Below are 14,506 nucleotides of genomic sequence, written 5' to 3'. Positions count from 1 at the left end.
CAGTATACCTCTCCTTTGGCGTCATGCCATGTATTGCTGCAGTGGGAGTCCTGTTCATTATGTAGACTACTGTAGTAACTGCTTCAGCCCAATAATAATCTAGTAGGTCTTTTTCGTTGAGCATGGCACGAGATACCTCTTCAATATGCCTGTTTTTCCTTTCTGCAAGTCCATTTTGCTGTGGGGTATGACTGCATGAATATTGCTGCTTTATGCCATGCTCCTGCAGAAACCTTGCAAACTCATTTGAGAGGTACTCTCCCCCTCCATCTGACCTTAGGCATTTTATTTGCAAGCCTCTTTCTTTCTCAACCATAGCTTTGAAAGCTTTGAAATGTCCAAACACCTCACTTTTCTTTTTCATAAAATACACCCAAACTTTCCTGTTGTAATCATCAATAAAAGTGATAAAATAATGACATCCTCCAATAGATGCAGCTTTAGTAGTCCACACATCACGGTGGATTAATTCCAATGGCCTCTTACTCTCTTGAAAATGTCTTGAAAATGGTTTCCTTGCCTGTTTTTCAAATTGATAGGCTTCACATATCTTATGCATTTCTGCAACCTTGAACTTAGGCAATCTTGCAATAATATTTTGGGCCTGCATTAATTTAAGTCGCTGTACATTAACATGATCAATGCGTTTATGCCAGATATCAATATCTGCAACTACACCGGACCCATGTGCAAACATTGATGCACTCAATTCAGGCATGTCCGCATCCAACGTAAACATCGTGCCCTTCTTCTTGTTTGCTATCAAGCGACCTTTATTTTTCATATCCTCAACAAAGCATCCATGAGGATTAAATCCGGCCTGCAAGCCCTGTTCAACCATTTGACCAACAGAAATCAGATTCTTGGTGATATTCAGGACATGAAATACATCAGACAGGTATTTCTTTTTCCCATCTTGCATAGACAAAGGAAGTGACAAAGTGTGGATCATACTAGCCTAGTGCACACAAGATTAGCAGAAGAACTAAGGAGGCTTGAGGCACACTGAATAAGACATGAGAGGGAGATAGCAAATCTATATCTCTTGCAATGTGTGTTCAACAATACATGATAGGCCTCTTATATAGAGAGTGCCCTTTGAATAGTCAACACTTGTGTGATCCTCTCATCCACATCTCTCCTTGTGGATATTCTCAATCCACATCTCCACATCGTGTAGTCCACATCTTAGGGTGGCTACTTTAATACATTCCTTATCACATACCTTTGCCCTTTAATCTATGTGCTCATGGCACCATATCTCAACACCTCCCCTTGGTGCCATGATCCTTTGGCTATTGCAAGGTGGTCAGATGTGAGTTACATTCCATCACCTCCCCTTAGTGCATGTATTGCTACTTAACGTGGTCAAGTGTGGTTTTTACATGTCAATACCTCCCCTGGGTGCTTTCATAGCTACTCTCAGGTGGTCAGGTTTGATTACAAACATATGGGCTGTAGGTGGAAATGATGTTGCTTCTCAATGCTTGATGTCGATGGCGTTCGCTTCTTCTCTTGATGTAGCTTGATGCATGATGCTTTGTTCTTCTATGTGCCTTAGTGCTTTATGTGTGGATGCCATGCTTTGTGCTATGGTCATCTCATGCACTTGTGCTTTCGGCATGCTTTTTGCATTCATGCTTTGCTTTTCCATTTGTTGCAAAGGTCTTACCACGAGCTTCGTTTTGCTTCAATGGTAGTGTCTAATTGCATACAATGATTCTAATCCGACAGGCACGTAGAGCTTGAAAAGACAATCACTTTTCCTCTTTAGAGTGTGTCCAAATTCCTCCTGGATTGCAAGTTACGCTTTGTCAAAGCTTTTGTGAAGAAGAGGGGGCCTTGATGATGTGGTAGAGGCTATTCATATGCTACACTCCAAATTGTGCTTGGAAGGGGCTATGTGCTTAGAAGACACTGCTGACTGTGCATGCTTATGTGGCACTTTGCCATGTGTCAGTCTTTTGAGCCAAATGAGTTAACCCAAGGTTATCAAACTTAACTATGGTTCAAGTAACTGAACCTAGCCCCACTAATTGAACCATCCCTAACCATGTTTATCTTGTAATCTAACCGCAGTTAAATCCTATCTTGCCATGTGTCAAACTCCTAATTATAGACTAACCTAGGGTTATCTATGCTTAGCCTAAGTGGCTTATCTACCACGTGGTCTAAGGCTCCATGGAACCTTAGCAGAGGAGAAAGAAAGTCGAGGGGCGATGGTGACGCGATGCTTTGAAGAGAAAGGAGACTAGTATCTCGATTGGTAGGCTACAACACAAACTCTTCATGGCAGCTCCTCACGGCAGATTTTTTATGAGCAACGTTGGAGTCGGTGATTGTGCACAGAGATGGTGAGGCTTGCTGAGGTTTTGCTCGTGGGAGGAGCTTGTGTATTGCTGGCTCGCTGGAGAGGTGCGCTATCATTGAAGGAGCCGCGGGCTAGCAGAGAAGGACCTCATAGAAGATTTTGGAGCAACCGGTTGTGTTGAAGTGGGCTATTGACACAGGAGTCCGTCAGGCTGCAAGAGGCACTGGACTCAATAGTTTCAAGATGCAGTGAAGCGATGTGAGGTTGTCAGCTAGTGATGTAAGGCTGTCAAGGCTGAAGCATGCGCTGAGGGCTTCGTGAATTACTGCAGTTGGAGAAGCCGATTGGAGCTGTGTGGGTGCGTTGGAAGCCAGTGGTCATCCAGTCATGGGCTCTTGAAGATGGCGTAGCTAATCAGCAATCCGATGTAGAGAGCTTGGCCCGATTGGAGAGGCGAAGCTACTAAGTAGTCAAGGCTGGAAAGGTGAGTTGACCCGCGCACAGAGGAATCGAGCTATGGCATAGGAGTCGAGTCTTTGAAGGAGGGTCAAGAGGATCACCTGAAGCTTGTGGTTGAGGATTACTTTAGAGCCACTGTTGATGCCAACATGGCCAAATACACCAAGCCAAGAGCATGACCAAAACATCCAGTGATTTCGCTGTCGCCTGCTCCAACGAGTACATCAAGGTTGGTAGAGGCGCTCCACCCTTATCTTCAATTTCCTTAGTTCGTGATTCCAGAGAAACTCTATTGCTATCGAAGTATTCTTCTTCAATTTTCTTCCAGAGAAACTCTATGGCTGTGAGGTCTTCCAAGGGGGCGCCTTCACCGAAAACTGTTGGGAATGACTCAAACAACTAACAAGACGGACATGATCGATGGATGATCGATGGTGCTACAGATGAAGACTTAAAAAGTACTAGCAATACATCCTTATTTACTTTAAGGGATTGCCATCCATCCATGAAAGGCCATCGGCTTAGAATATAACACTCTCTCACCAGAAATCTCTCAAGAATTTGAAGAACCTAAAACTAATCTAGAAGAAAAACATGTGCTCCTAAGGCAAGCCTACAACTAATCTAGGAGACTAGACCTAAGCTCTGATACCATGACAAAGTGTGGATCGTACTAGCCTAGTGCACACAAGATTAGTAGGGAGGCTCAAAGCACACTGAATAAGAGATGAGAGGGAGATACCAAATCTATATGTCTTGCAATGTGTGTTCAACAATACATGATAGGCCTCTTATATAGAGAGTGCTCTTTGAATAGTCAACACATGTGTGATCCTCTCATCCACATCTCTCCTTGTGGATATCCTCAATCTACATCTCCACATCATGTAGTCCACATCTTAGGGTGGCTACTTTAATACATTCCTTATCACATACCTTTGCCCTTTAATCTATGTGCTCATAGCACCATATCTCAACAAGAAGTTTACCAATCTGCACAATAGGATTTGCAGTATCATCACCAGTCTCCACAAATCCAGGTCTTTCCATTTTCCTTGCATCCTGCATCCATTCTGTATGACCTGTCATGTGGTTTGATGCACCTGAGTCAACATACCACACATCATTGCTTTCTTATGCACTTGTCACAGAGTTGGTCATGTGTTGCACCATAAACAAATGCTCATTTCTATCATCACCTCCCCAAAATCAAAAAAATTCCCACGGACGGCAATGGATGTCCGGAACTGTGCATGAATCCTTTCCTAGACCATTCAAGGTCACAGAAACTAAATCATCATCTTGCACTGGCAACCCAATGGAAGCAAGTGCATCTGCAATCTTCTTCATCTTCATGTGGTAGTCATTGATGCTCATATTTTCTCTCTGCACATTATGCAACTCCTACTTGAGCTGCATTTTCCTGGCTTGCGTATTTATGCTATACATTTTTGTCAAAGTATCCCACACCTCCTTCGGCGTGCTTGCATCTTGAATATGCACAATCATAGAATCTGAAATACTAATAGACAGCCAGTACATAACTTTCCTGGCTCTCTTATGCCAGCCTCTAAATCCTACATAGGATTCATATACACACATCCTATCATGCAATTCATGCATGTGATTCCTGCATGGAAAGAGAGAGAAAACAACAATTCCTACATGCAGAGAGAGAAGATCTCCAAACTTGTATCAATATCTCATGCCCACATTCTTTGGGGCATTGTGTTCAGCTCAAATTTAGTGTTTTTGTGCAATAGTATCCAAGTGTCCATCCACCCTTTCACTCTCAACATTCAATAGCATGCCCTACTGTTGTCTCCCGCTCCCTCCTTCTCCAACCTTGCAACTCCTCCTTTTCCCTTTCCTCCTCCTTCTATTTGCTCTCCCCCAACCCCTTTGCTCTTAAACGTTCCTTCTCTCCCATTCCTACTCTTCCACTGAATCCTTGCACTTCTAGATTAGTCTCTTATCCCTTATCTTCTAGCATTTATGAGGGAGACAAATTCTCCACCGTATACTCTACTCTAAACCCTAGATCCTCATTCTAACCTTGAATCTCCTTCTCAACCTTGAAACCTCCTTCTAAACCTTCAACTCTCAATGGAGGTAGAATCCTCTATTACCCCAACCATGTTGATGAATGAATCTTTCATGCAAGCATGCACAAACCATAGTTTTCACACTTGAGACTACTTCACTTATCAGACCACGACTTGAGGTCATAATCTACAAATATATTACAATGGTGACACCTCGTTCTATCTCTCTTGCTTGTTCTATTTTTCACCCCCTCTTTATTTGATCGATATCCACTTTATTCCATCAGTTTCCCTCTCTCTTTCCCTTCCTATTCCCACTCTTCTTCATCCTCTCTTTACTCCCTTTATGCCTCCCCTTCTTCCTTTACTCCCTTTATGACCTTTATGTCCCCTCTTCCTCCTCCACCTTCCTTTCTGCTTCCCATTCTTTTTTTTTCTCTCCCTTGCGTCCCTCTCATACTTCCATTCTCCTTCACCTCCCTTTCAGTCCCCCCACTGCTCTCTCACCCCCCTACCATTCTCTCACGCCTCCATCCTTCTCGGATTATGATCCACCATACAGTCAGATATATAAATGGTTAAATCACCCACCCACCACATTGTAAACATTATTGGTACCAATTATCATCTCTTTAAACCCCTATAATTCTCTCTCTAACCCCTACCCCTCATTCCATTGCTACCATCCTCTTGATGTTGTGCACCATCTCTGTCGTTGCTCCGCCTTGATGGGCATTGGACCCTTGCACACTGTGTAGGGGCCAGTGCACATGCTGGAGGCAGAGTGGCATTGGTTGTGACCAAGATCAGTCTACACACAAAAATAGGAAGGGTGCCTAGATGTGCCCTCAGTGCCCTTAGTGCTGCTCAGATCTCCACCTCAAATTTTGGGGGTCCGCAAAATTGCATTAGAGTGCCATTGAAAGCTAAGTGGCTATTGCCAATGAGTAGCAACCACCCAATACTAGATGCCCATTTGTGACATGAAAGATTTTGAATTTTGAGTCTGGCTAGTGACAATTTTTCAGACAAAAAGTGCATGAAAAAAAAGAAGGAAAAAGTGGATGACTCTGATCCACCTTTAGAGCGCCTCCAGGATGCACTCTAGGTTGTGCGTGTGCATTGGCTCTAAGCCTCCATCTTCCACCCACCTCGGATGCTATGTTGTCCCTATTGTCATTCGTCTTGCTATGCATTGGGTATCCCAACTACCACCATGGGCACCGCATTACATTGCCTTGGGCACTGACCACTCCTTTGTATCCCTTCACCCATCAACACGTGTGTTACCTCAAGCACCGGCCCAAGTTCTTGCATGCACAATCTCTACACCTAGCACAGCCTCCTTGCTGCCATTTGCCCGCCACAGTTTCTACCACCTCGTAATCCCCCTATCCCCATGCCACAAGCATGGAGCCCCATGGGAGCCACCAAGCTGCCCTCCCTCATGGACCATGGTCCATATTTCCCCGAGAATAGTCTCTGGCGTTGCACCCAAGCACCCCTCACAGTCCCTCAGCCCCCCTCTACATGGCCTTGTCTCCCTTGGTGCCCTCACAACCACCACCACATGGATGCTCCCTCCATAAATGTTAACCCCATGGGACAGCAGAGCCGGTTCCAAGAATATTTTGCAAGACAGATCAGAGAAGAAGGACGAGAGGAAAACAATGGAATTTTGCCTTGGCATATGGCCCAAGTGCTTGCAAAATGAGAAATAGTGAGAGTGGTAAGGAGGAATAGAATGGCCCTCCCTTCAAAAGGTGCTATGTATAAAAGGATGAAAGTTTGACTTTAGTCTTTAGTTATAAATTTGCAAAATTGAGAAATAGAAGCTCTCCCTCCTTTTCAAAGGAGTGTTGTTTATGTTTCTCTTGGTCTTGCCTTTGTGAACGCCTCTTACCCCCTTTCCCCCTTCTTGCTTCATGTTTCCCCTTCCCATTACCCCTCCCTTCTCCTTTCCCCCTCCCCTTCATCTCCCCCCTTATTCTCTTGAGGATTCACACTGCTACAACTCCAGAAGCCATTGGCATGAGACTCTTAGACTGCATGTGCTTGCATTGCTCCCACAAGTAGTAGTAGGAGGAGAGTTTCCCTCGGCATCCCTTCAAGATCCCCATGACATGTGAGTCACCACTAGAGACACATTTTTGGAGCCATTGCTGGGGAGTTCAAGGTATGCTTTTTCTTGCACATGTTTCTTCTGTTATCTCCCTTGCCACAGCAGCTTGATTTTGGTGTTTTGTGTGAGGAATGAGCTGAAAAAGTAGAGGAAAGTGAGGGAGAGGAAGGTAGAAAGAAACTCGAGCTGCTTTTTGTAGATTTTTGAGGATTGAAGGTGTGAAAATCTAGAATTGAGTAATTAGAATCATTGCTAAACCATGGATGAAGTCCCATCTCTTTGAAAAAGCTGAATGGTGATGATTGGGTGGAAGTTCCAAGGTATGGGGAATTGCAAACAATCCATTTTGGGAAGAAAACCTTCCATTTGGATCCACACTTGCTTATTTTTTGTTATTTTTGGTTCCTTTTTGTTATTTCATGCTCTATAGTAGGTAGAATAGCTAGAAAACTAGTTTCCAAGCACTCCAAACAAAATTTCATCAACGAAGGATATGTTCTTAAAATATTATCCTTAACAATGACAATTAGCATGTCAAGGACATTCTAGTGAAAAGAATCCATGTGATCTTATATAGATATTTATATGCACACACACACACACACACACACACACACACAAATGTATGTATGTATATATATATATACATACATACATATACATACATACATATATATATACATACATACATATATATATACATACATATATATATGTATACATATATATATGTACATACATACATATATATACTATCTGTGTGTGTGTGTGTGTGTGTGTGTGAGAGAGAGAGAGAGAGAGAGAGAGATGCAACTTGAAATTCATGACCCGGTCCATCCGATCCACACCATCCACAATTCACTTTCTTTCATTTGATGGATACATTCATAAAATTTACATCATCTCCCCCAGCACCATTTCTTCTTAATGGGGGTTCTTAGCTTCAAGGATTATGTGGATGGATACCTATGTGATGGGCAAGAAATGTTGGTCATGCAAAGCCATTACAATTTTGATTTTTCATGGAAGGTGACAAACCTATGAGGCTGTACAAGGTGTGTTAATGGAAATGAGAGAGGAGTGCACACAAGAGTACTAACTATACACTAAGTTGTATTGAATATGAACATGAAGATATACATGAGTAACCTGTAGGGTTAGGGTTAGGGTTTGCCCCTAATGCCCTAGATATATGGTGCAATTTACACCATCCTCAACACCTCCTCTTCAATTGCATTGGGTAACTAGAGGGTGCATATACAAGACCTTTTTGTGGATTTCGTTTGGTGCATATGATAGCAATCAAAATTGAAAAGAAAGCTGAAAAGAAATTAGAGTAGTGTGTATGTGAGCACAATGACCACATAGCAGAAGCATGTAGAATGAGTACAACTTATGACCCTATACATAACATGGATTTCCCCCTCTTGTGGGTCATCGTTTGGCATTTGAGAATCAAATCCAAAAGATAGGCGGAAAGGGAGAGAAAGTAATTATGCAGAAAGTGAAGTCTACCTGAATCAAAGAATGGTAGATCAAAAGATGATTGCGTGAATGACTGCGTGTATGGTTGTGTGCTGAACACGTCAAAGTTGAACAAGTCATAAGTTGCCGTGCAATGTGCAACTGCTCTGTAAAAGAGGCATCCCGATGTGAGGCTAGTTGATGTAGCTATGGAGAAAGAATTCGATAGGTTATGACATACGAGGGTGTCACCAACCCAAAAGAACTAATAGCAATGGCGGAGGTATGCTGCAGTAGAGTGATAATCTCTATCAAATGATCTGAGGTCAAAGAAGGTTCTCTTTCTACTCATGGATATGGTTTGGAGTCATGACTGGTGTATCATCAACTGTGTGATGTGGAAAATTCCATGCTGGAGGTGGTCTGGTGCTCTATTATGTGAGGCTTACCCATGTACCAGCAAGAGTGTCTAAAATGTAATGGAAATATTGGATTGAGGATCTAGTGTTAGCATCATTACCAAACAATGTAGCACCATATTAGATAAAGTGGGACAAAAGTTGCATTTTGGGAATTTCAAATTGGGTGAATTTCATTAAATTTGGGAAAGGTTTCACGAAATTTGGGAAACGTTTCGTTGATTGTGGGAAATTGTATTGATCTAGAGAATTATGCCAATATTTAAAATTTTGCTAGTATTTGGAAATTCCAATGATTATGGAAAACTTCATTGGTTGTGAAACCTTTGATTGGGTATAAGAACTAGAATAGAGCATTTGTGGCAAAGTTTGAAAATCATGTTCGTGGTGGTGTTAATAAACATTGTTTGGGGACGACATGGATATTTTACTTGAGGTGTTAATAATCACCAGTTGGTGGTGTAAACAAACACCGTGCAAAGTGAACCACTAAAAAAAATGTAATTGTTGGAGGTGAAAGACAAATTTTGAAAATTGTCATATTATTATTAATATGTAGATATGCATCGATAAGATCACAACAACTGAGAAACATCACAAGAGAGAACATACTACACTGAAAGTTTGGGAGATCAACAAGGGGAAAATCAAAACCATTTTCTATGCTTTGATATACCAATAAATCTCTCATGTGCTTTGATACATACACTCTATGGAATCTTAATCTTCTTGGGTCAATGTCCGGCTTTTGATGTCCATGACGAGACCACCGCATCAATAGACTTCCATATCTATGGATTCAACCTATTCTCTACCCAATACTTGTTCCAGCAGTCAATATAGGCATCTACATCATTGAGGCCCTTTCTCTTAACTGATGGTGCCCAATACTCAATTAATAAATTCTTGAAATTAGGAGATGTAGCATCCATCTCGACATTTGATAGGGAAACCCCAAGCCGTATGGGGTATACAGGGTCTAATGGCCTCACCAAGACAAAGTCACCTTGCTTAACATCCACTCAAAGTCCACCATTCGTCTAAACTCTTCCCTCAACTTAGGCAGGCAATAGTGATCATTCCATTCCTCATAGCCTTCAAACTCATTAATGCAAGCATCTATATCATCTTCCTCATCAAGTGTCTGTATTCTTGGCCAAAAATTGTCCTCCCTCTAAGATGTTTTTCTATTCGATCTCATCGATCATGTTTTTCTAGTAGTTTATCGTCTGCTGGCCTAATGTAGGACTCGTACAGTGCATTCCTTCCACTTGCACATCTCTCCCAAATCTTAATGTAATCCTTTATCCTTGATATTACTTGCAAGTGGTATCTCACAAAGTCGTCCATTGGTAGTATATTTGGACAACCTGTTGGCAATAATGGTCGTCCCTCATTATCTTTCTTCCGTGGTTCAATTCCCCCTTCAATGGGCATCTAGTTTGGTGATTTTGGATGCACCTTGGTGAGAATGGTGTAAATTACACCATAACTCTAGGGCATTAGGGGGAAACCCTAACCCTAACCCTAACCCTAAGGGGTACTGATGTATATCTTCATGTTCATGTTCAATAAAACTTAGTGTATAGTTATAGTAATCTTGTGTGCACTCCTCTCTCTCCCTCTCTCATTTCCGCTAACATGGTATTAGAGCACCAGGTGCTCCAAAGCCCTTGCAACTCCTCAAGGTAAACGTACAATCAAGTTCTCTTCTAACCTTTTCTGACGATGTCGCTTGTTCATTATATCAAAAAAAACTTTCCAAAAAGGAGAATGTGGCTCATGCCTTGGGCTGAGGCTGAGTCTTCTTATGGGTTGTGATACCCAAGAAAAGTGCAGGCTCAACAGTAAATTCATGTGCACGTCCAAGTACTCTAGACTTATCTGATGATCTTGCTTGTGAATTACTAACAAAGACTGCATCCATAGAACATGCCAAATTTCAAACGAAGATTTAATCTTGGTGGAAAAAACACATGCAAACTAATGCAAGAATACATTTAGTAATCATATAGTGTGGCGGTGCCTTTGAGGCTTGTTCGAGGCGGCAATGCGCTGGAGGGAGCCCGTTTGGAGAGGCCGTCGATCGGTGGCGAGTTGCTGGTCGATGGCGCTTCGTTGGAGCGTAAGCTTGTTGTAGCTAGGAAAGAGCCACTCAGTCCTTTTTCGATGGAGATAGCCCGTGAGCCCGCGATGAGACCATTGATAGAGTCGTCGTCGTTGCCGATGCTACCCGTGGAGCTTTGGCTTGTAGTTGATGCACGTTGGCCGTCGTGGAAGGTTGATGAAGCTTGGGCTTCGCTGTTGCAGGTCTATGGTGTCGTTGTTCGGGCTGCTGCTGCGGTCGTCGTCGGTGCACGGAGCTATTGGAGGTCGACCGTGTGCTGTGGTGAGCTTTGGGGGCGTAGGGAACCGCGAAGATGGCAGAGTCACTCGTTGTGTGGCCTCATTTGGGCTAAAGAAACAGGCATAGAGGGGCTATGGAGTATCCCATTGGCGACGAAGAGCTTTGGAGTAGGAAGCCTGTGGGCTCAGGAGCTCGCCAAGTCACTGTCTGCCAGCCGTTTGGGCACGTTTTGTTGGAAGTCAGCACTCTCTACATGAGCTACATGCATTGCTGCTGGAGAAGGCCGTAGTTGAAGAGCCCGTTGAAGGAGGGTTGTTGGCCGAGAAGCTACAGATCTAACTTCTCTCCCTCACACTCCCTAGAATCAAGCTAGAGCATATCTTTCTCTCAATAAACTCAGAAACTATCTCATGGGCTCTCTCTCTCAAAACAAGGAATACTTTCTTTCTCAAGAAATGAAATCTTTCAAAGGAATGGACACTCAATGAACGGAAGTGGACGGAATTTCTTCCAAAATGAACAGAAATTTTCTCTCAACGGAAGTGAATGGAAGAATCTTACAATCACTCAAGAGAACTCTCAATCTCACAATCTCTCTCACACTCTCAAGAATCTCAATGTCTCAACGGAAGACAAGGGAGCTCTGATACCATGACAAAATATGAAGAGGGGAGAGGAGAAGAGTGGAGATGAGGAGAGAGGGCACAGCTAGAGAGCACACCACAAATGACTAACTGTACACTAGAATTAGTTGAAAAAATAGAATATATACAAACCCTTTTAGGGTTAGGGTTAGGGGATCTAACCCTTTCCTTTATAGCACTCTATAAGGTTAGTGCTATGCACATATGATCACGTGATGGTGCTATGCACACATGATCACATGATGTTGAGCGTGAACTCTCAACATCCAAGGCATCCATTTCTCCATCCATGGCTTTCTCCCATTTTTCTTTTCCCATGGCTTGCTCAAAAGAAGTGGGTTCTGGTTCATGTATCACTTTGACCATATAGGCATAGTGAATGGCTATAAATCCATCATATTTCAGCCTATCCATAGGATACCTAGCTCTGGTAGACCTGTGCAAAATAGGCTCACTTCCAGGTGCTCTCAAAACATCCCTGGTCTTCCTTACTCCAGGTGTAACAATAGAAGGAATACCCAACTCATCATCAATGCTCTGTTCTGAGCCACTGGATTCACCATCCACATAAGAGTGACCTGCATTCACATCAAACATGGGCTGATCTACCTTCTCTTTTCCTTTTCGTGATACCTGCATACCACTATCTGCATTGCTTTGAGGAGATTCTCCTGATCTCAATCTACCTATCCATGGTGAAGTATGTGAAGCACTACTAGAGGACACTGCAGGTCCACTAATATTTTGTGATTACTGCTATGAATTCTGTGCAGCATTACCATTTTGTTCATCTACATCATCAATCGCATTTACTGGTTTATACCAGTTGCTCATCTCATTAAAAACAACATCTCTGCTCACTGTAAACTTACGAGTAGAAGGGTTATAGCATCTATACCCTTTCTGCTGTAGAGAATAACCAATAAAGATGCACTTCTCAGCTTTTAAATCCACAACTTGGACCTCAACTCATCTGGCACATGAACATAGGCAATGTAACCAAACATTTTCAAATGAGAAATATCTGGTTTCCTACCAGTATACATCTCCTCTAGCGTCATGCCATGTATTGTTGCAGTGGGAGTCCCGTTCATTATGTAAACTGCTGTAGCAACTGCTTCAGCCCAATAATAATCTGGTAGGTCTTTTTCATTTAGCATGGCCCGAGATACCTCTCCAATATGCCTGTTTTTCCTTTTTGCAAGTCCATTTTGCTGTGGGATATGACTGCATGAATATTGCTGCTTTATACCATGCACCTGCAAAAACCTTGCAAACTCATTTGAGAGGTACTCTCCCCCTCCATCTGACCTCAGGCATTATATTTGCAGGCCTGTTTCTTTTTCAACCATAGCTTTTAAAGCTTTGAAATGCCCAAACACTTCACTTTTCTTTTTCATAAAATACACCCAAACTTTTTTGCTGGTCATCAATAAAAGTGACAAAATAATGACAGCCTCCAATAGATGCAACTTTAGTAGTCCACACATCAGAGTGGATTAATTCCAATGGCTTCTTACTCTCTTGAACATGTCTAGGAAATGGTTTCCTTGCCTATTTTCCAAATTGACAGGCTTCACATACCTTATGCATTTTTGCAACCTTGAATTTAGGCAATCTTGCAATAATATTTTGGGCCTGCATTGATTTAAGTCGTTGTACATTAACATGACCGATGCGTTTATGCTAGATATCAATATCTACAACTACAGCGGTCCCATGTGCAAACATTGCTGCACTCAATTCAGGCATGTCCACATCTAATGTAAACATCTTGCCCTTCTTCTTTCCTTTTGCTATCAAGCGACCGTTATTTTTCATATCCTCAACAAAGCATCCATGAGGATTAAATCTGACCTGCAAGCCCTGCTCAACCATTTGACCAACAGAAACCAGGTTCTTGGTCATATTCAGGACATGAAATACATTAGACAGTTATTTCTTTTTCCCATCCTGCATAGACAAAGGAATTTTACCAATCTGCACAATAGGATGTGCAGTATCATCACCAGTCTCCACAAATCCTAGTTTTTCCATTTTCATTGCATCTTGCATCCATTCTGCATGACCTGTCATGTGGTTTGATGCACCTGAGTCAACATACCACACATCATTGCTTTCTTCTACACTTGTCACAGAATTGGTCATGTGCTGCACCATAAACAAATGCTCATTTTTGTCATCACCCTGTCTACTAGAGGATGCATAATTGCCTTGCTGCAATTTTCCATTCATAATGTCATTCTGCTTTTTGTAGCAGTCTTTAGCCATATGACCCATTTTACCACAATAGTAGCATTCTACATTGATGTTTGCATTTTGGCCTCTCTGCCATCCACCATGACCTCTTTGGCTCCCCCTGCCTCTAGAGTTACTACGTCCTCCTCCATAGGACTGGTTTTCTTGAGTTTGCTGCATATTCTGAATTCTACCACGGCCTCCAGATCGGTCTCCTCTACCTGACAGTTTCTTTTGAAGTTCCTCCTGAAGAAGATGCACCACCATTTCTCTGCTCTTCAGAAATTAGAAGAGTAAACAACTCCTCAAAATCAGGAAATTTTTCACGGACGGCAATGGATGTCCGGAACTGTGCATAATCCTTTCCTAGACCATTCAAGGTCACAGAGACTAAATCATCATCTTCTACTGGCAACCCAATGGAAGCAAGTGCATCTGCAATTTTCTTCACCTTCAT

Source organism: Dipteris shenzhenensis, chromosome 15 (genome assembly GCF_047967505.1).
Source record: "Dipteris shenzhenensis isolate YYH24624 ecotype China chromosome 15, Dip_SZ_1.0, whole genome shotgun sequence".
Classification (NCBI taxonomy): domain Eukaryota; kingdom Viridiplantae; phylum Streptophyta; class Polypodiopsida; order Gleicheniales; family Dipteridaceae; genus Dipteris; species Dipteris shenzhenensis.
This window is presented reverse-complemented; position numbering follows the sequence as displayed.